At 34.9% G+C, this 20,484-nt stretch overlaps 1 protein-coding gene and 1 non-coding gene across 3 annotated transcripts in view; both read right to left on the bottom strand.

Annotated features, from left to right (window-relative positions):
• Nucleotides 1-20,484, bottom strand: part of HTR2C (5-hydroxytryptamine receptor 2C) — a 282,832-nt gene that overhangs the window by 233,847 nt on the left and 28,501 nt on the right. The window lies entirely within an intron of this gene.
• LOC116531964 lies at nt 9,069-9,195 on the bottom strand. Its single transcript, XR_004260660.1, has one exon. It is a non-coding gene; the product is annotated as a small nucleolar RNA SNORA35 (small nucleolar RNA).

A 20,484-nucleotide genomic window follows, 5' to 3' on the forward strand; every position in this document is an offset into this window, starting at 1 on the left:
AGAAAGAAAGAAAGAAAGAAAGAAAGAAAGAAAGAAAGGAAGAAAGAAAGAAAGAAAGAAAGAGAGAAAGAGAGAGAGAAAGAAAGAAAGAAAGAAAGAAAGAAAGAAAGAAAGAAAGAAAGAAAGGAGGGAGGGAGGGAGGGAGGGAAGGAAGGAAGGAAGGAAGGAAAAGAAAAAAATGGAAAGAAAAGAAAGAGAGAAAGAAAGAGAAAGAGAGAAGAGAATAGAAAGAAAATAATAGAAAAGAAACAAGGAGAGACAGCACAATAAAATAGAAGATGTTGTATCACAATGCATAAGATAGAGTGTCTTACTTTTGAAATGAGGTCGGGAAATCTCTACTCCCAAGACTGTAAGCTACTTGAATGCACGGAATCTGCTTTAGTCATCATTATGCTTAGCATAGTGCCTGTTATTTAGTAAGTCTTCAAAGGATGTTTGTGCCATTGCATTGAATAAGAAACTCAAAATGAATGTCAGTAATGTTAAAAACATGCCCAATTTGATACCGCAAGAGCCAACCATTAAACATTTACTGTTAAGCTTCATTGTGTCATGGCATAGCTTGAAAACACTCTGTAACACACACCTTCTGTGTACTATGAGATTTGAGTCTTACAAGATCAAAAGGTGGATAAATTTCTGCCTGCAGTGTGGCAAATGATAAGATGTGATTGGCAAAGTCTTTAATGTTCAACTTCCTAATGGCCCATCTGTGTACTTTAGTCTAACTAGTGTTCCATGTCATATAAGAAGCCTCCCTGGATTATTTCTAATCAGTATTCACTCCTAATGACATCTGCATTTCATTGTTTTCATTTAAAGTGAGTGTAAAAGCCATTTAAGCAGAGATATAGACAGTGACAAAATCCAATTCTACTTTTCACCGTTCGAGGATTCATCATCATGTATACCCCAATCTCTTCATGGTTCAAGGATTCGTTATCATGTATACAACAGTTTCTTCAAATGCAAATTTTGAAAGTCATAAAGTTCTATAAAGCAATCTTATTTCCTGGCTTAACCTTAACCTGCAATATACTTCAAACTCAAGGACAGAAAGATTGTAAAATACAGTGATCATATAGTAATCTTCCTACATCTATTTATACTTTTACGAACACTTTCCAGGTAGAATTATACAAGGTTAAATACAAAGTTAAAAATCAAGAATCTCAGTCCCTTTACCAGTATTTTTGCCAATGGAGTATACATTTTATCACTGCAACACTATAATCTGTGAACAGCACATGGCTTAAACATTAATGTTGTGTTCTTTGGAAGAAATGGCCTAAGAAAAGTAGCTTGCATTTCCAAATATTTAAATTTCAAAACATTACCACTGTGTTCTACCTTGAGGAGTTTAAAATTTAACAGCTCTGCTGATTTGAGAGAGTCCTCAATGCATTGATTACAGCCAGCTGGTCCATCTTCTATCCCAATGAAATCAATCATGGTAACAGTTGCCACTATCGCCTCCTCCCTGTATTTTCCAATCACGGAAGAGGACATGTGAGCACCTGCCTCCTAGGTTTTAGATTGAAAATATTACCCGAACACACCAGGATTCTTTATACTATGGCAGAGTACAATTTTCTGATAAAGGCCAAGAGTCTCCCAATAAGCATGTCTATACACTGATCATGATGTTTTCCTTTAAAAGCCAAATTCTTCTAAGAATTTGTAAAAGGAATTTAGCAATATTTTCAATTTACTCATCAATAAATGGCATTTGAAATATTTATTTCACACTGTTTTGTCACACAGAGAATTTAAAAATTTGATCAAAATATTTATAGGACAACTTTATGTAACAAGTGAAGCCATTATTTTTCTTTTAATAACAAAAAATGTGCCAAGTAAAATATTCATTTATGAAACTGCTCAAGCAAAGGCAAAACCAGAAATATTAGAGATCATTTAGGTTATTCCTTCTTCTTGCAGAATATTACCAAAACAGTTGACAAAGTATTTCATAATGGTCAAAAACATATTACAAATGTTCACTTTAAGAAGTTTTAAAGTTGTACGAGGATTCCATTTACAACACATTTGATCTATATGCTTACTAACCTAAAGATTTTGGTTCTGTAACATCTCAGGCCTCTGCATTTCAAAGATGGACAGGGACAGATGTTAAATTCCTATTTGAAGGTATTAAAACTGATACACTTTTTTAAAAATTACCAATTTCTACATTACATTGAACTCTCAAGTTACTTTGTTGCTTGCTCTCAATTTGTTTTTACTACATTGGGGCATGAGTAGGTTTTTACTAGCTTATCTGAGAGGAAATTCCCTGTTTCTCAAATTCTTTAAGTAGGTTTGTTTGGAAAAATCCGTGAAGCATGATGTTTAACCTGGATCATTTCTTTCTACATTAAACAAAGTTACCTATAGCTCTGTTACAGAGCCCAGTCAGTTACCCTGAATCACAATGGGTGCAGATCTATCTTCTTATTCTTTCTGTCCCAGAAAAGTTTCATAGTTCATCAGGAAAAAAAAAGAGATACCCACCATCCTGTAGGTCTCAATTTAGCTTCCTTTCTTTTAGTTTTTACACACACTCTCTTTTAGCCAATTTTTTTTTTTCAATTGCAAAAACTGAAGCCTTCCCATTGCCTGTTTAAAACCCAGTTTGCCTTGCTCAATGTCAAGGCTTTTCAGGTTTTCTAAGACTGGTTACTCACTCTGCATGTCAGTGTGAGTTTGCATTTTAATTTTCCTTCCTGTACCTGACCCTTTACCATGGCTCTGTAAGGTGTCAACAATCTCTAAAAGTTCTGGGATGAGGCACAGAATTTGGATCATGCTCTTATTTTGCCACAATAGTAATTAAATACAAACACATACAGACACACGTACACAATGAGTAGAGGTTTAAGTCGTGTTTGCTTCTAGGCCCTGAAATAATCAAGCACATTTTAAAAATAAATAATCTACTTTCAAAATCGGTCTTTATTTTACACATACATTTAGAGATGTCTGCAGTTTAATATTTCAGCACATTGTCAAGCAATTACATATGCTTTTTGCTTTTCCTCTTCCTACTTCTCCCTGTTTAGTCAAAAGTTTTCAACATTTTAAGTGCTTTATAGATTGAGGGCGTAGAATATGCTAATATTACTGGCAGAATGAAACAAAGACTGATTTGTATTTCTCATGCAGTGTGCCTGAAAAGACAGATTCCCAATCATTTGCTTACAACACTATTTATAGCTCCTATCAGTTAGTTTTCAGTTGTTCATATCTTGGATTTAACACTTTTAATAGTTGCCTTGGTATATTTACAGATTTAAACCAACAGGACTATGTATTTCTGAAAAACAAAACAAAACAAAACACTGAAAGTTAAAAAATATTAGTGGGTGGAAAGCAATGTGGAAAGCTAGTAGAAATTTCTTAACACTTAAAATTCACTTATTTTTGAAAAATTAGTAAAAGGTGCTAAGAATACATTCCAGAAAAAAACTTCAGTCTCCCTGCCAATGCCAAACCACACCAAAAGTGAGAGGAAATCCCTGGTAGCAAGGTTTACAAGGTGTTCCGTGTGAAAAGTGCAACCTAGAGAAAATAAATACCCTCACAATTATTTGCTTTCCTTGTAGCTCATTTATGCTCAAACATTTATTATAACTCCTATTTTTTCTTACTTCTAGCTTTCATTCAAGCTGTCTTGATAAAGTCTTGAATTCTCTCCATTTAATTCCCTACTGCTAGCTTCATGACCACCAGTATCAATGTGAAAAGCATGCATTAGTCAGAGGTAGTCAGAGTTAGACTCCACCTGGATTTAACTATGTCCTGGCAGGCACACACACACACAAGATCTGTCTCTGATTTCTGACAGGTGACAAAGATAAAAGAATTAAGTATCAACTTAAACATGGTCTGCATTTGATCTTGTATGTTGACCTACTATATATTAAGAATGCTCCAGATTTAATTGTCGCTAAGCATATAACACTTTCATCATGCCACAATTTTCAAGGACAAAATGAATATTTATTTGACAAGTAAAAATAATTTTCTTTTGCTCATCAGATTCCTTTTAGGCTAGGTCTATCCTCAACTTATCCAGTTAGTGGAGGGAAGCAACAGTGTGTATTACCAAAAGTGATTTATGATCCATAATAATGTTTTAGGGTCATTTTTTCAACTCCCTCCAAAATAGGAAAGCCTGCACTGTGAAGTGGGCCTGCAGTCTTGAATCAGCTGGATTCACAGAAGACATTTCAGCTTCATTGAGTTGCTAGAGGGCCCTGCTGCTCAGTGCCAGTAACTCTACTCCAGAGAGCCTGATCTTTCCTGTTAGGTAATTAGCACTCGAATAACAGCAAGATTCTTTAGTTTGGGGAGGTAGAGCAAATGTGAAACTGGTTTCATTTGTGAGAAGGGCAAAAGTTGGCTGCAGCCTCAGTTACCTGTTAACATAACAGCTATTTTCACCATCTGAAAATACACAAAGCCAACTTCTTCTGGCAGAGTCCCCTACCACTGTCACAGAGAATGAAAATATGGTTCTAATCCAATTAGGAAACAAAGGGTACTTGCAATAAAAAATTTCAATTCAATTTAACGCAGCAAATATTTGTTGGCTTAAAATCATGTACCTACAAGAAATGTTCTTCATTGACAGAGAAGCACAAGATTCCAAACTGGCCACAACTATATCATTGGAGATAATGGTGACAAAAGTAACTACCATAAAAATTAAAGCAGGAAAGGAACTTGAAGAAAGATCATTTACATAGTCTTTAGTGGAGTGCCTTGCAAACAGTAATCTCACCATAAAAACACTGATGAATGGCTGAATCCAATTCAATCCCTCATTTTACAAATCAGAAAACTAAAGTCAAAAGGAAGAAGTAATTCACTCAATGATATAAAGTTAGCCAGTGGAAGAGAAGAACAAGAGACCAGAATTTTTGAGTCCTTACCTATTATTCTTATTAACATGCTCTTCTTTATATTAAGTCATTTCCACTGTTGATTGATCAGCTATAAACCATATTCATCTTCATCCCTGTAACTATGTGACCTCATGCCCACAATGTCCTTTAGTACAGCAACTCCATTAAATTAGCCTTAACCACTCAAATCCATAACGTTATACCACTTCACTGAATTTTCACAGTGCTTACTGGCTATACTAAAAATTGAATCTTTTAATAAAAAAAACACACTTAAGAATTTTATGTATATATCTTGTGTCATTAATAAGTTTTGTATGCTTCTTCAGGTAAGCAGCATTTGTTTATAGTTATATATATATAAGCATGTAACACTCAGTGCATAACCTGAGTGCATAAGAATGACTATATAATTTAACATCTAGATTGGCCACTTTTGAGGGTTAGAGATTATAATTAATACATGTGCAATAAGCATAAACTGTGACTGTCCTAGGAAAAGTAGAATGTATAGTCACCCTAATCTTTGTTGACTTATTCAACATTTGTTAAATTAGAATCAATCATTGCTGATTGTAAAATTGTCCAACTATTGGATACTGTTTACAATTTACAGATTACACTGAATGAAATTATTTCTTCATTATAGACACTGCAGTCTCTATCTCCTCGGGCCCAAGGGATCCTCCCATCCCAGCCTCCCTAGTAGTGGGGCCCACAGGCAAGTGCCACCGCTCCCTTCTAATTTTTTTGTATTTTTGGTAGAGACAAGGTTTTGCCATATTGCCCAGGCTGGTCTCAAACTCCCTAGCTCAAGTGATCCATCCACCTTAGCCTCCTGAAGTGCTAGGATTACAGGTGTGAGCCACCACACCTGGCCACAATATACAGACTACATTGAATGAAATTATTTCTAAAGTAGTAATCACTGAAAAATCATAATAAGTTGCAGAATTCTATTTACTGAATTCTTATATGTGAGTGTAATTTGTTTAAAAGTTATTAATATTTCTGCAAATATTCATTTATTGCCTTCCTTTTTAAAGCTGTAATGATAAAGTTAAATGAAAAATGGTTGTTGGTCCAGTTTTAATCATTTTAATATTGAAAACATGATGGAGAGCAAAAATATTAGCCTTGCCTCTAATTCCTTCCTGATGGTAAAATATGAAGTATGATGGCTTCCTACATGGAGTGAAGGAGGCGTGTTGTTAGAACCTGTAGATAAAAAGCCCCACATTTGTAATTTATAAATAGAATTAAATTTAAACATCCTATTCAAAAGTATGAAGACACACATCAAGATTTTTTTATTTCTATTGAGATAAGTAATGGAGGAATTAGTAAGGGCAACAAGTACCTTCTATGACAGGTTCATACACAATTAATCAACTAATAAATTTATAGAACTACTGACTAACTGCTACAATTGTACAGCATTTACCTACCATCATACTCTCTCTCTCTTTATATATGTATATATGTGTGTGTGTGTATATATATATATATATATACACATACATGTATATTTAACATACTTTTTTATTACCTTTCCAAAATGGAAGATCACTAGGTGTTTAAAACAATAGTTTTATCTGCTTGGAATACATACACACACACCCACACACACATATATATATACATATATATGGAAAGAATGAGGCCTTTGAATATATTAACTTAATAAAATATATCTTTACATTGATTCTGTTAAGAAATAATCAAATTAGTTTTGATACAATTTTCATGATATCAAAATAATATGTATTTTTATGTTCAGATATTTAACAAATGTTCAGACACCCCAGACAGAATAGACCATAGATTCAATTTATTAATACTGCTAATTAGAGGTTTAATGATAAAAATACCCTGCAGCAGAATGAATTCGAAGCATTTGAACAATAGCAGTTACACCATCTGCTCCAGATAGAAATTTGCTATCTTGACAGTAACAAAGAACAAATAGGCAGTGAAGATATATCAAGCTGGCAAGAGGGTAAACTCAACAAGGAAAGAAGCGTTTTTTTAGACAAATTGCTTTTCCTGTTGAATACTACATTATATCCTAAATAATACTCCATTCAATTACAGGCAGATGTTAATGTCAAAGAGAATTCATAGTCTTTCTCACAAAAAGTGTTTTATATTACTAGAAAATCTAAATAATCATACTTTTCCATCCTCAAAGTTCCAAATAAAATTAAAGTACACTAGCAGGAGAAAGAAGTGAAAATAATAACAAGGGAAACAAAATAGCATGCTTCCTTTAGAAAAAATTCTGAGAAAAAGACATTATGCTGACAGATTCTCACCTACCCACATGGACCTCTAAGATGAGCTCCAAAACTATAATAGTTTAAGAAATTAAGTTTTAAAAATCTATTTAAAAGACTTCCTTCTCACATCTTGTTATCATTGGGATATTTGTGTGTATGGGTAAGGGATGAAGGTATATTAAAATAGAACTCATTCTGTATTAAAATAATAAAGAGAAAATAATAAAACTCTCTATCATTATAGACATTGATTTGCAAGGTTATTAGATCACGTGAACACTCTACGTTGACATGTTTCTATGAAAGAAGGTATTTATTTTTATTTCAAAAGGAGGCCAGTCTCTGAAACATCAAGGCAAGGAGGTTTATATAAAGGCATGGGCCAATCTTCTACTCCCATTCCATATCACCCACATTCTTGATGTTCATATTCCTTTTATTCTTGGTTCAATAGCATTGATAAAGATTATAGTGGAAAGAATTATAATTTTTAAAATATATACTGAAATATGGTAAGGAGAAGTCTTTATATTTATCCTTGCCAAATCTCAGGAAAGGTGTGTCATTTTTTTTACTGGGTTTTACATATCAATCACTAAGTATTTATTAAGTTATATGTTTTTTAATTGATACATTTTTGTCTCAATTGTCGGAAAATAGTAAGATTGTAAATGAAATGCAAATTGTGTACATTCTTTTGCTATCTTGACCTAATGATCAGAACATAAATATGACCTTGGGTTAATGAGATTCATGTCTTTTCTGTTAGAGGATCCCCTAAATATATTTCCTAGGAAGGCAAGTTTACCATCCATAATTTTAACACAAGAATAGTATGAGGTGAGGTCTTCTTTCAAATTAATTATTTTTCACGTAACTTGTCATGGATTCATCTGTCACAAACTAATCTTTTCTACATTTTTAATGAGTTTCAGTCTGTATTTTATCACGTAAAACAGTGCCTTGTTTTATATGGTACTAAAACTATGACATTCAATCTTCTAAAGCTTTCCTCCAGTTTTGGTTACAAAAATTGATGGCTGACTTCATTGATAACTTACATTAATTTATCCAGCAACAGTTATTTATTTGGCCTCTACCTTATGAAAGGCACTGGGATAGGTGCTGCAGTAAGTACTAAGATTTATGAGAAGATAGACCCTGCTTTTGAAGTTTACCAATTAGCTAATCAGCTAACAAGGTGAATGAACAGAATAAATGAGAAATTGATCATTGTCAAATTATGTGGTGAGAGAGATTAGTGAGGACTTGAGTATTTGAAGGTATCATGATGGAAAAAAAAGGGGGCCAGGAATGAGTCTTGAATATAGTTCTAACTTGTAAGAAAGAACAGGAAAGGGGATTCTATCTCAGCACTAGGTCTAAGCTGATTGCTTATATACGGAGAATGAAGAGGCTGGGGAAGCCTAGCTTGTCAGGAAGCTAGTAGACATGTGGGGCAAATACATGGGTGCCGTCATCTGCAAGATAATTATAATCTCATTTTCATCACATTAAAAGGAGAAAACCACTTATCTCTCTGTCTTACTAACACTTAATGAGCAAATTGCCCAGAAATTTAAATGGATTTAGATTGTCATGTAATCATCATGACAATCTTAGATCATTCCAGTAGTCTCAACCTTATTTTATGGACTAGGGCACTGAGTCTAGGAGGGGTTAATGTAAATTTCTAAAAGCTTCACAGCTAGTAATGATGATAATAATGTAATAGCGAGGATAATATTTACTGAATATCTTCTATTAACCTGTTATGGACATAGTCACATTTTTCTGGTAATAGCAGTTACTGAGCTGCCTGGATCTGTCTCTCCACTCTCTCACTTTTTTTTAGGCAGGTCATGGAACCCAGGAGATATGTACCCAGCTGCATGCAGGAGTAGTCCACGGTGTGACGCTCCCAGCTTGAGAGGGATTTGCTTTTGCACCGCTTGATGCCCAGTTGGTCAAGGTGGAGCCCAATGGGTCACTTGGCAGTGCTGTAGACAGCAGAGCTGGGGTTGGAGCCCCATGCTCTATGTAGAAGAAGAAGCTTAAGGGAGGGAGTGGGTAGATGACCAGAGACATCTCAGAACTCATTGCTTCATTCACTCAACATGACGACTGCCAACATAGGTCAACTTTCAGTGAAGAAAATGTGAGTTTAGAATCAGGCAGACCTGGGTTCAGAATCCCAGTACTGTCACTGACTAGCTGTGGGACTTTGGTAAACTCACTCAAGCTCCTGTAGCCTCTGTTTTCACATATATTAAATGGAATTAGTAATAACTGCTTCACTGGCTGCTGTGAGAATTGCAAAGAGTCTAGTAGTCTAGTACACAGCCTGACATTAGTTGTTAAATATTTAATAATCAATAGCTATTGTCATAACTAAACATCTCCATACTCACCAATACCTATTCATATTTTTTTTCAAATTATCATTTGTGGGGATCTGGTAAAAAAAATTTAGAAAATTTTTCAGTTAATAATTCTACAATTTTCTATTCTTCTTATAATTTCCCCTTACAAAAGAAAAGTTACTTTAGATCCAATTATTTTACATTGGCATATATGTTGAATGACTATTTAAAATTGACTAATATTTCCTGACAAAAAATTTGTAGATCACTATCCTTGAATTTTTGAATGACAATGACACATCTTTCCTGTGCCTCTGGAAGGAACTTACATTCTCCCAAATGTAAAAACAACAGAAAACTATCAATTTGATGCGCCTATTATTTTTTCTCTTGATTATGACTGAAAATCTGCCACCTCGAGCAAACATTGGCAAATAATCATTACCTTTTTCTTCACTTTTTGCTTCATTAAGTCAGCAAACATTCATCGATAAAATTTTACGAACCAAGCATACTCTAAATTAATAGTGTTCCCACCAAAACAAGTGCCTTTCTCTATACCCCCTTTACTTTTTTTCTAAACTGATATGCTGCCTTACCAAATGATGCTGTTTAGGTGCTCAGCCATCCTTGAAATCTAGAAATAGTCTGGCCTCTAGTGCACAAAACTGGATTAATTATAACCCTTGGTGTATGAATCACCATTGTCATCTCCACTCGTGGCTCTATTGATATAATTAATTAATTAAATATTAAACCAAAACATCGTATACATATTGTGAATATTCAATTTTAAGAGATAATGCAACTTTTTCCAGGTAATTTTACAAATTTGTATTTCTGCTAGCAATGTGGAAGAGATCCAGTTGGTTCATGTTCCCACAAATGCTTGGTTCTTTCAAATTTTTAAAATTTTGTCAATACAATAGGTATAAAATATTCCATTACTTTCTTGACTGCCCTCCCTGTATGAGGAAGTTTCATCTCCAAAGTTGAGGTTTGGAATTTTTCTCAGACTTTCAAAGTAGAATGGAATCAAATACCAGCAACGTCTCTGCAAAATGAGAACTACAAATGATATCCTAGTCCCTTATTGGCTAATGGATTTTGAAAAATGAAGACGAAGAAAACAATTTAAAAGTAAGCATTACCCACTTTAGGAGTAGGGGAAAAACTATACTCCAGATATTAACGTGTACAGGCTTTTCTGTGACTCATAAAAGGACATATTTTCTTGCCTAAAATTCTAGAATAATAGAAAATTGAGGGGAAAGATATGAATTAGCCCATGTTCCTCTTTTTCCAATGGAGGCTCATTTCCAAACTGTTGGGTAACCAGAGTATAGATACTCTCTTAAATATGCAGATTATTTCACAGATTTAAATATAAAAAGATGAGAAATAACATGTGACTAATTGTTTATTAATTGTGGGTTTTAATAGTTTACATTGGACAATTCACTTATGAAGTTGTGGTTACATCTAATTCAACATTCTGAAAAATAAATGTTCATTATTCTACAATTTTGAAAAGCAGTTGTATTACCCAAAATAATTGTTTTATATGTAAGTATGACCAATAGCCTTAATCCTAAATTTTTACATTGCTCTCGATGTGCATACACATCAAAATGCAACTTTGTAGTAGACATAATTCACCTACAAGAAACTCAGCCAAAATTTTTACTCTATTGGTGGCTGTTATTCCATCCCTACCTTTGGTGATGTGCTACTGTTCTAATTATGCCTAACCTTATCTCAATAAAATTATGTACTTGCCAACTACTACTTGCAACAAATACTGTTAAACTTTTTTTCGTTTATTTGGAGGACTGAAATTTAAGAGGAGCATGTCTAAACAAACAACAGTTCCTTAATATAAGGCTATCAGCCAGGCACAGTGGCTCACGCCTCTAATCCCAGCACTTTAGGAGGCTCAGGTGGGCAGATCACCTGAGGTCAGGAGTTAGAGATCAGCCTGGACAACATGGAAAAGCCCTGTCTCTACTAAAAATTTAAAAAAAAAAAAATAGCCTGACGTGGTGGCACATGCCTGTAGTCCCAGCTACTCAGGAGTCTGAGGCATGAGAATCACTTGAACCAGGGCAGCAGAGGTTGCAGTGAGCCAAGATCGTACCACTGCACTCCAGCCTGGGTGACAGAGCAAGATTCCATGTCAATTAAATATATATATATATATACAGATACATAGATAGATAGATAAACATAAAAGACTCCTGCCTTTGTTAGACATAAAATAAATAGTTTGAATACTGCTTTTAAAAAAGAGAGTAAATTCACATTATTTAAACACTTACATCAAATTTTAGGTATACCAAACGTTAGAGAAATATTTCCGCTGAAAAGTTTACTAGCCACGTAAAATCTTCATATTATAGCTCATGTCTAATTGACTCAGACTAGTGAACTAAAATTGTTTTCAGGATTCACTAGGCATTCCAGTTTTGACCTTCATTCTTAAAGGCTGTGAGGGTGAGCTAGTGGGCACTGCACTCTTTAGAAAGCAGATTTATAAGCTTTACTTTCCAAATCTGTGATCTAATGATAAGTTACTCTATTATGATCAACACAGATTTTTTTTTCTCAAGATAACTATTCGACAGAAAACCAACATGTCTGTTTTTTGGTTGCTTTTACTATATCCTTGCCAAAAAATTACTTGATCAAACAGCAAATATTTATGGAGCACCTACCATGTACAAGGGCCTGCATGGGGCATAAAAAGAAGACTATGCAATGAGATGAAAAAGATAATGATGGAAAATGGTTATACAAGTCATCCCAGTTGATAAGTGCACTTCCTTAAGGATCTTCTGTTGAAATGCAAGCATCATTAATTCCTCACCACTTTGTATATGTATAAACCTTATTTCTTAGAGCACACTATTTTTTTTCTTTATCTTATGTTAATTAATCTTATCTCACCAATAAGATTTAAAATGAAGATCACAGATCTTGGCCAATGCTTTTCTGCAACCCCAGTAATTCCTGGCATATTGCTTATCACATAATAGTTCTCCATAATTACCTTAGTTAATCTAATATTTAAGAATACATTTTCCAGATATCTTAGTCCACTCATTCTTTATTATAACCTTCATAGCACAAGCAGAAGAAGGGAAAAAAGATGAAATTCATTTGTCAACATCAACTATTCATTCTGGACTCTTCTATCAGTCAGATGTTTACAGCTAATTATGTGAAAACTTATAAATAATTTAGGGCAATGAGTAACATCCTTTCCTTGTGACAGGTGTATTTTGACATGTTCATTGCAGTGTTTTGCCTTTTTAAAACTAGGTTACATCCTTTTGGGTTCTAATGCACACTTAAAGCATTACCTATTAATATGAAGAGTCAAAAATCTTAATCTTGGATTTATGTAATTTTCCCAAAAATTAAACTTAGAACTTTATGTTCTCTAGGCCATGATATCATAATGTTTAATGAAGTCAGAGACACTGGATCGGTACTCTGCCAACTACTGGTACTCAAATTGCCTCTGACTTTCCACCGAAGGCTTTAAAGAGCCTTGCTATCCTTCTCTTCCTCTAATCAAGTGAACATCTCTTCTCACAACTATAACTCTGTCATAAGGAATTTAAATCAGTGAATTATGAAACATGAATAAAAATTATTTTTAAATTACAGAATTCAATGAATTCGGTAGAAACTGGATACAAATCATATGAATTTTATTTGCTTTAGAGCCCCCTTTGGGAATATAAATCAATTCCCTAAACCTATGAACATTGAGAAGAGATGAACTCAAGTCAACTTTTCTTAAAATGTTGTCTAGATAGTAGGTAGAACATTAAATAGATTGTCAGGTGTATATATATACACACACACATATGTGTGGGTGTGGGTGTGTTTGTGTGTGTGTATATATTATTGCACTTTAGGTTCTGGAGTACATGTGAAAAACATGCAGGATTGTTGCATAGGTACATACATGGCAATATGGTTTGCTGCCTCCATCCCCATCACCTATATTTGGTATTTCTCCCCATTGTCAGTTTTAAGAGTTGTGACTTGGAAAAGCTTTCACCACACTGGAATCCTAAGCTCCTGAAAACATGGCATAACTCTGTAGCCACCTGGTGGCAGGAGATGTTTGTTATAGGTGTAGTAATTAGCGCAATACCATAGCATCAAAACGATGAGACAAAGATGAGAGTTCCAGTCCCATATTTCTCTGTCATTCTTTCTTTTCTTTGTGTGCATGATAGAGTCTCACTCTGCTGCCCAGGATAGAGTACAGTGGTCCAGTCACAACTCACTGCAGCCTCAACCTCCTGGGTTCAAGCAATCCTCCCACTGCAGCCACCTGAGTAGTTGGTACTATAGACATGTGCCACCATGTCTGGCTAATTTTTTATTTTTTAATTTTTTTGCAGAGATGGAGTTTTGCAATGTTGCCTAGGCTGACCAGTCCCGTATTTCTAAGCACTTAATAGAAGTTTCTCTTTGGAAGAGCTACTGTAAATATCAAAACCACCAAATCATCATCTGCCTCTTACCATCTCCTAGGTTATCTCATTTTTGGTTTGAACGCACACTTAATGCGTTGCCTATTAATATGAAGAATCAAAAATAATGATCTTGGATTTATATAACATTCCCCCAAAGTGAACTTAGAACTTTATGTTCTCTGGTGCATGATATAATAACATTTAATGAAGATAGAGCTGCTGAATGTTGCTCTCACCTTACCTATTCCAGCTGATCTCCTTTTACTGAGTATAACCCAATAAGGCCGCAGACCATCAGCCCTGCCTCATTCAACACTCATTGGTTTCCAAGCTTTTCACGAAGCTCTCCTACTCCAACACACACTTTGAGATACTCTTTCTCTTTCCCACTCCAAATTCTAAATTCTATTCTGTCTTCAATGTTGAGCTCGAAAGCCACTTCTCACTTTCTATCTCAATCCATTTGTGTTGTTATAAATGAATATCTAAGGCTCAGTGATTTATTTTAAAAAGAGGTTTATTTGGCTGACAGTTCTGCAGGCTGTATAAGAAGTGTGGTGCCAGCATCTGTATCTGGTGAGGGCCTCAGGCTGCTTCCACTCATGTACTCACGGTGGAAGGTGAAGGGGTATGTGTTAGGCACTTAATACTATAAGATTGACACAATAGCAAACCTATAGGACTCAGGGGACCATAGATAACTCACTTAAGCCTCTAGGCCTCATGTGTTAAGTATAGGTAATAATAACCACAGTCACTGGAATGTTGTGAAAATTAAAGGAAATAGTTTGTGCACTTTCCAATAGTGCCTGGCATGGAGGACATGCTCAATACATGATAATTTATAACTATATTTAATATGTCTCTTGTTTGGTGGGAAATCTGATCACAGGTCCTTTGAATATCCAAAAAAACTAGTAAGTTTACTATGTCTATATTTGCTATCCTTTCTAACTTACATTAATAAAACCTTACTGCCTTTCCTCTCATGGTTAGCCAGTATTTAAAAATTATCTAGAATGCTGTGACCAAAACTTGCAGGTAATTGTTTCTGATTTGAACAAAGCCAGAGACAAATCTTTTCTGTACATATGAAAGATTAATTAGCATTCCCTTATTGTGGAAAAGCCGAAATTCTCCCTTTGCTCTGCTGCCCATTTTTACTTGGGGTTATAAGTAAGTCATATCTACTGGCAGATGTATTGGCTGTTTTGAAGAGGATCTGGATAAGTAAAATAGGCTTCCAAGCCTGTCTTTCCTCATCTGTTAAATGGTGGTAAAAATCAGCATTTATTGGATTATGAGATTTTTTAAATCATGCTTTTTTATAGTAGGCTCTTAGCAAATCTTAATCCCAGTATTCCAATGAAACACCTCCAAAACAACTGAACAGTATCCTGTGGGGAAATGGGTGAGAACGAGATGGGAAATAGAAAAATAATTGGAAGAAGCGAGTTCCAAAAGCACTGGATTTTGTTAATTTTATGCTTGATACACCATTTTTCATAATTTCTGGCTCTGGTGATTTTTTGTAATATTTCATTATCTAACTTCACTGCCACCTCCAGAGAACTAAGAGAAACATCTTTTATAAAACCCATAAGCTTATTTTACCTCTCAGCATGTATGCCTACTCTGTAACTTATCAGCAATGTCAGAAAGACACTGAGGCATCTGGGGAGACCATTTTTCAAATCTTCAATCCTCGGTTCTTAGTTTCTCTTTTTAATCTGCTGTGTGCTCTGTAGCAATGGAAAAATGGCTTGATAGGCTTGCTCTGCCTGACTATATGACACATATTTCCCATTTCATCAATGAATTTGCAAGCCCTGATCATTTATATAAATGCTTCACAAAGCTTTCATTTGAGAGCATTTTGCAGTCACTTTCAAAGTGTCTTGACCTTTTAAGTGCAGTTTTTCCTGGTTTCCTCAGTCATTTCTATTCTTTCTTCCTCCTAGTAGTCCAGTCCTCTCTTGACTTGAAGTTCCAAAATGTGGAAGGTAAGAGCATTCCTCACTGCTCATTCTGCATGCTCACCAGACACCACTACTCATTAACGTTTAAAACCATTTAGAAATGCATTGAGCCTTCTCAACTTAGAAGGACTTGTTCTTTGCTGGCCACAATCCAATGCCTTCAGTTCAAAGAACACACTAATGCTGTTGCTGGCTTATATTTTTGTCTTACACTTTCTCCTACTTCTCTGTCCATAAAAAGCCTTCCTTCTTCACATCCTAGCTCAACTGTAGTCCTTTCTTCAAAGCCTATTCTGTCACACTCTACTTCCCCTCCAGCCTCTGCAACAGTTATCCATTGGCATCTTATGTCATAGCAGGGTGGATGGCAAACAACAGACTGTTTTTGTATGGCCTACAAGCTAAGAATGATGTATATGTTTTTATACAGTTGAGAAAAATGTCAAAAGATAAATAATATATCATGATACAGGAAAATTGTAGGAAATTCAAATTTCAGTGTTCATAAAATTTCATTGGAACCCAGCCCTGCTCATTCACTCACATGTTGTCTGTGGCTGACTTCAAGCTACAATGGCAGAACTGAGTGGTTACAATAGAACCCACATGGTTCCTATATCCAAAATATTTACTAGCTACCTCTTTCCAAAAGTTTGTCATCCCCTGATTCATTACTTTGTGACTCCAAGTGTAGTGCATGGACATCTGGGAGCTTGTTAAAAATGCAGAATCTCAGGCTGGACGCCATGGCTCATGCCTGTAGTTCCAGCACTTTGGGAAGCCGAGACGAGTGGATCACTTGAGGTCAGGAGTTTGAGAAGAGCCTAGCCAACATGGTGAAAACTTGTCTCTACTAAAAATACAAAAATTAGTTGGGCATGGTGGCTCATGCCTATAGTCCCAGCAACTTGGGAGGTTGAGGCAGGAGAATCCCCTGAGCCTGGGAGGCAGAGGTTGCAATGAGGCCAAGATCGTGCCACTGCACTCCAGCCTGGGCGACAGAGCAAGACTCCTCCGACAAAAAAAAAAAAAAAAAAAAAAAAAAATCCACAACTCAGATTCCTCCCCAGACCGGCTGTACTAGTCTAGCACTCATTATGCTGTCTTAAAATCGTCAATCTTTTAGCAGATGAAAAAATGGAAACATGACCAGGATAATAAAATGTATGAGTTATGGTAGATATGTGGAATTTAAGGCAAACTTGGGTCATTGCAAAATAGCCAAGTGCAATTCCGTGTAATACATATAAAGTATAATGTAATATTAAAGCAGAAATAGGAAAGCTTAGCAGGGAGAATATATAAACTAAGAATTATATCACTGAACAAGGTATTCATTTACTAACACCATATTTTAATTATATTCACATATATTCAATATATATATTCCATATATATTCCATATAGTCATATATTCAGGCAATATATTCATACTATATTACATTTAGGCATATATATATATATATATATATATATATACACATATACACACACATACATATAGTGTGAAATGTAAGCCCTATTAGCAATAATCTTAAAACTTTAAAAATTATGCTATAACTCGTTTGACAAACATTTGAGTTTGCTCATTTAATAAAGCATAGCAGTAATATGATTTGATTATCTGATATTGCAAAATGTGAACATGAACCTCTTGCTGCATGAAACGGGGCAAGAGAAACTCATTCAAAATTTTTTTCTGGACTGCTCAATAATGCAAATGTGGTGTTAGGCATTTATAAGTTTCATCTGCTTGTATTGCTAATATTACATTTAAAATCATAGCAGTACTTTTACTGCTGTCAGTTATGAGTTGATAGCTCACATCTGCAACCCTTTGTTGAGGTCTTAGTCACTGAGACTTCTCGTTTTTCACCAAGCTGCAATATTTACTGCTGCCACTGGGGGGAAGGTAGAAAAATATCCTCTGCAATTGAACAGCCACAGTCCAACCATCACCAAAAATTACAAAAATGACTTTTTCATAATTAATGCCTATTTGTTTATTCAGTTATCCAGTCAACAAATATTTATTAAATCATTGGTATATCCTTGGTAGTGTGTTAGATGCTAAGAATACAATATTGAGCAAAAGCAAATATTGTCCCTGATCTCATGGAGTTAACATCTAACGGAGGAGATAGGAATCACAAAAATAAATGTATAATTATCAATTGTAGGCCGGGCGCGGTGGTTCACACCTGTAATCCCAGAACTTTGGAGGCCGAGGTGGGTGGATCATGAGGTCAGGAGTTCAAGATCAGCCTGGCCAACACGGTGAAAACTGTCTCTACTAAAAATACAAAAAAATTAGCCAGGCATGGTGGCAGGTGCTTGCAATCCCGGCTACTCAGGAAGCTGGGGCAGGAGAATCGCTTGAACCCAGGAAGTGGAGGCTGCAGTGAGCCGAGATCACGCCACTGCACTCCAGCCCAGGTGACAGTGCGAGACTCCAACTCGGAAAAAAATAGACATATATATGTATATATCTCAACTGTAATAAGTGCTATGATGGAAGGTACGTGGTATTATCTATTAGGGTATATAACAGAATGCTCACCTTGTGTTAGGGGGTAAGGTGGGCAGGAAGTCTTCCTTGTTCCCATAAAAAAAAATGCCTTTGAGCTTATGCTTTGAAGGCTTATATAGGAGTTATGGTGTAACTGTTGATGTATTAGGAGAGATGAGGAATGCAAGGTAATATTCCCAACAGAAGGCACAATTTCTGGCAAGGCCCTGTGATCAGAGAGACCATGTGCTCAAGGAACTGAAAGTAGATCAGTGGAGCCGAACTATTCATGAGCAAGGTGAGGGAATATACGATACTGAAAAGGGAGGCAGGAGTCAGATCAGGTTCTCTTTTATAAACCAATATAAAGATTTTGATATTTTTCCTAGGAGCAATAAGAATTGGGAGAATGGATTTAGGAGTGCAAACGTGTAATAGGGAGAACTAGTTAGAAGGTTATTCCAGACTGAAGAGATGATGGAAAGCCAAACAGGTATGATGTTTGTAGAAATGGAGTGAAGATATTTAGGAATTAAAACTGACTGGAGTTAGTAATAAATTTATTACGGGGGATAAGGGAGAGGAAGCCTTTCAAGGATGAAATCAGTTTCTTGTTAATCCTGCTATCTAAATAACAATGCAGTTCCCTGCAATGCTAAGAAACTTGCAACACATTGAGGGTACTCTCTTACACAATTAAAACCCTATGAAGTCACTGAGAATACTCAGTGGAAGCGCAAATAATTATAAGATTAATTTATGTATATATTTAGTGGATATACCACACGTATATGATTTAGTTTTCATATTTTAATAGTATCTTTATTATTACTTTACTATTAGTTTATTAGTATCTCTAAAGACTTGTTATGAGAGAACTAAGTGAACAACTGTACTTAGATCTACACAGTGGCGATCTCTAAAAGGTATTGTTAGGAATTTTACTTACATAATGTACTACTTTGCTGGGGGCAAAATCATTTTTAATAAGAGCAAAATGCAATTGAAACATGATGTAATATGCAAATAGTCACTTCATACAGCACATAAAAGCTTCCACACCATTAAAATGTCTGTATTTTATTTGAAAGATCTATGCTACGTTTAAATTATGTCATATGTACGAAAGCTAAGACTAATACACATTTTCAAACAGTGAAATAAAAATCAACATTCTTGTGTTATAAACTCTTTAATCATAATATCCTTATAGGGCATGATTAATTTACTTGGTACAGTTACTTAAGTTATACCTATATTTTATATTTAAGAAGATATTAATCTTTTGAAAATGTATAATTTTAAAAAGTCAGTCAGATTTTTGAAAGACATATGTTGAAAACCAGAAAACATACACATAAAATTATTTTACTGTTATTATCTAATATGAATGAACATGTAACTTTGAAACCACTTTGGTACTGTTTGGCTACTTCCGTTTCCAAAACAAAATAACTTTCACTTATTTCAGAAAATTTGCAGTATCTTAGAAAGGATGCATGCAAAACTATGTTGTTAATCTTGTTGAATTTTGGCACAGACTATTGAGTGAAAAATATGTGTGGCAGATAGTTTTAAAAGTTATCAGTTGGCTAAGTTAGGTTATGAAATACAATAATCAGTTCTTTAAGTGCTTAGTTAATCCCATGTGTTTTGATTTCAACTGATAATTATAAAGGATCACTTAAATTTTTGACTAACAAAAGCAAAAACTACACAGAACGTGGAAATATCTTATACAGCTCAGGTTTTCCTGTGCTTTAAATGTGTATGCTCATTTACTAACATGCACTCCTGATCAGTACCTCTCTTCCAGAAATGTTGTTATTTTATCATGATAGTATTGAAAGCTATTATTTTTATTTTTTCATGATACAGTTTTTCTGATAGCTATTATGAAACGAATTATTGAATACATTATTGAATGTATATTATGTGCACGACA

This window comes from Sapajus apella, unplaced genomic scaffold, assembly GCF_009761245.1.
Source record: "Sapajus apella isolate SASKATOON/1434 unplaced genomic scaffold, GSC_monkey_1.0 scaffold73, whole genome shotgun sequence".
In the NCBI taxonomy this organism is placed as follows: Eukaryota; Metazoa; Chordata; class Mammalia; order Primates; family Cebidae; genus Sapajus; species Sapajus apella.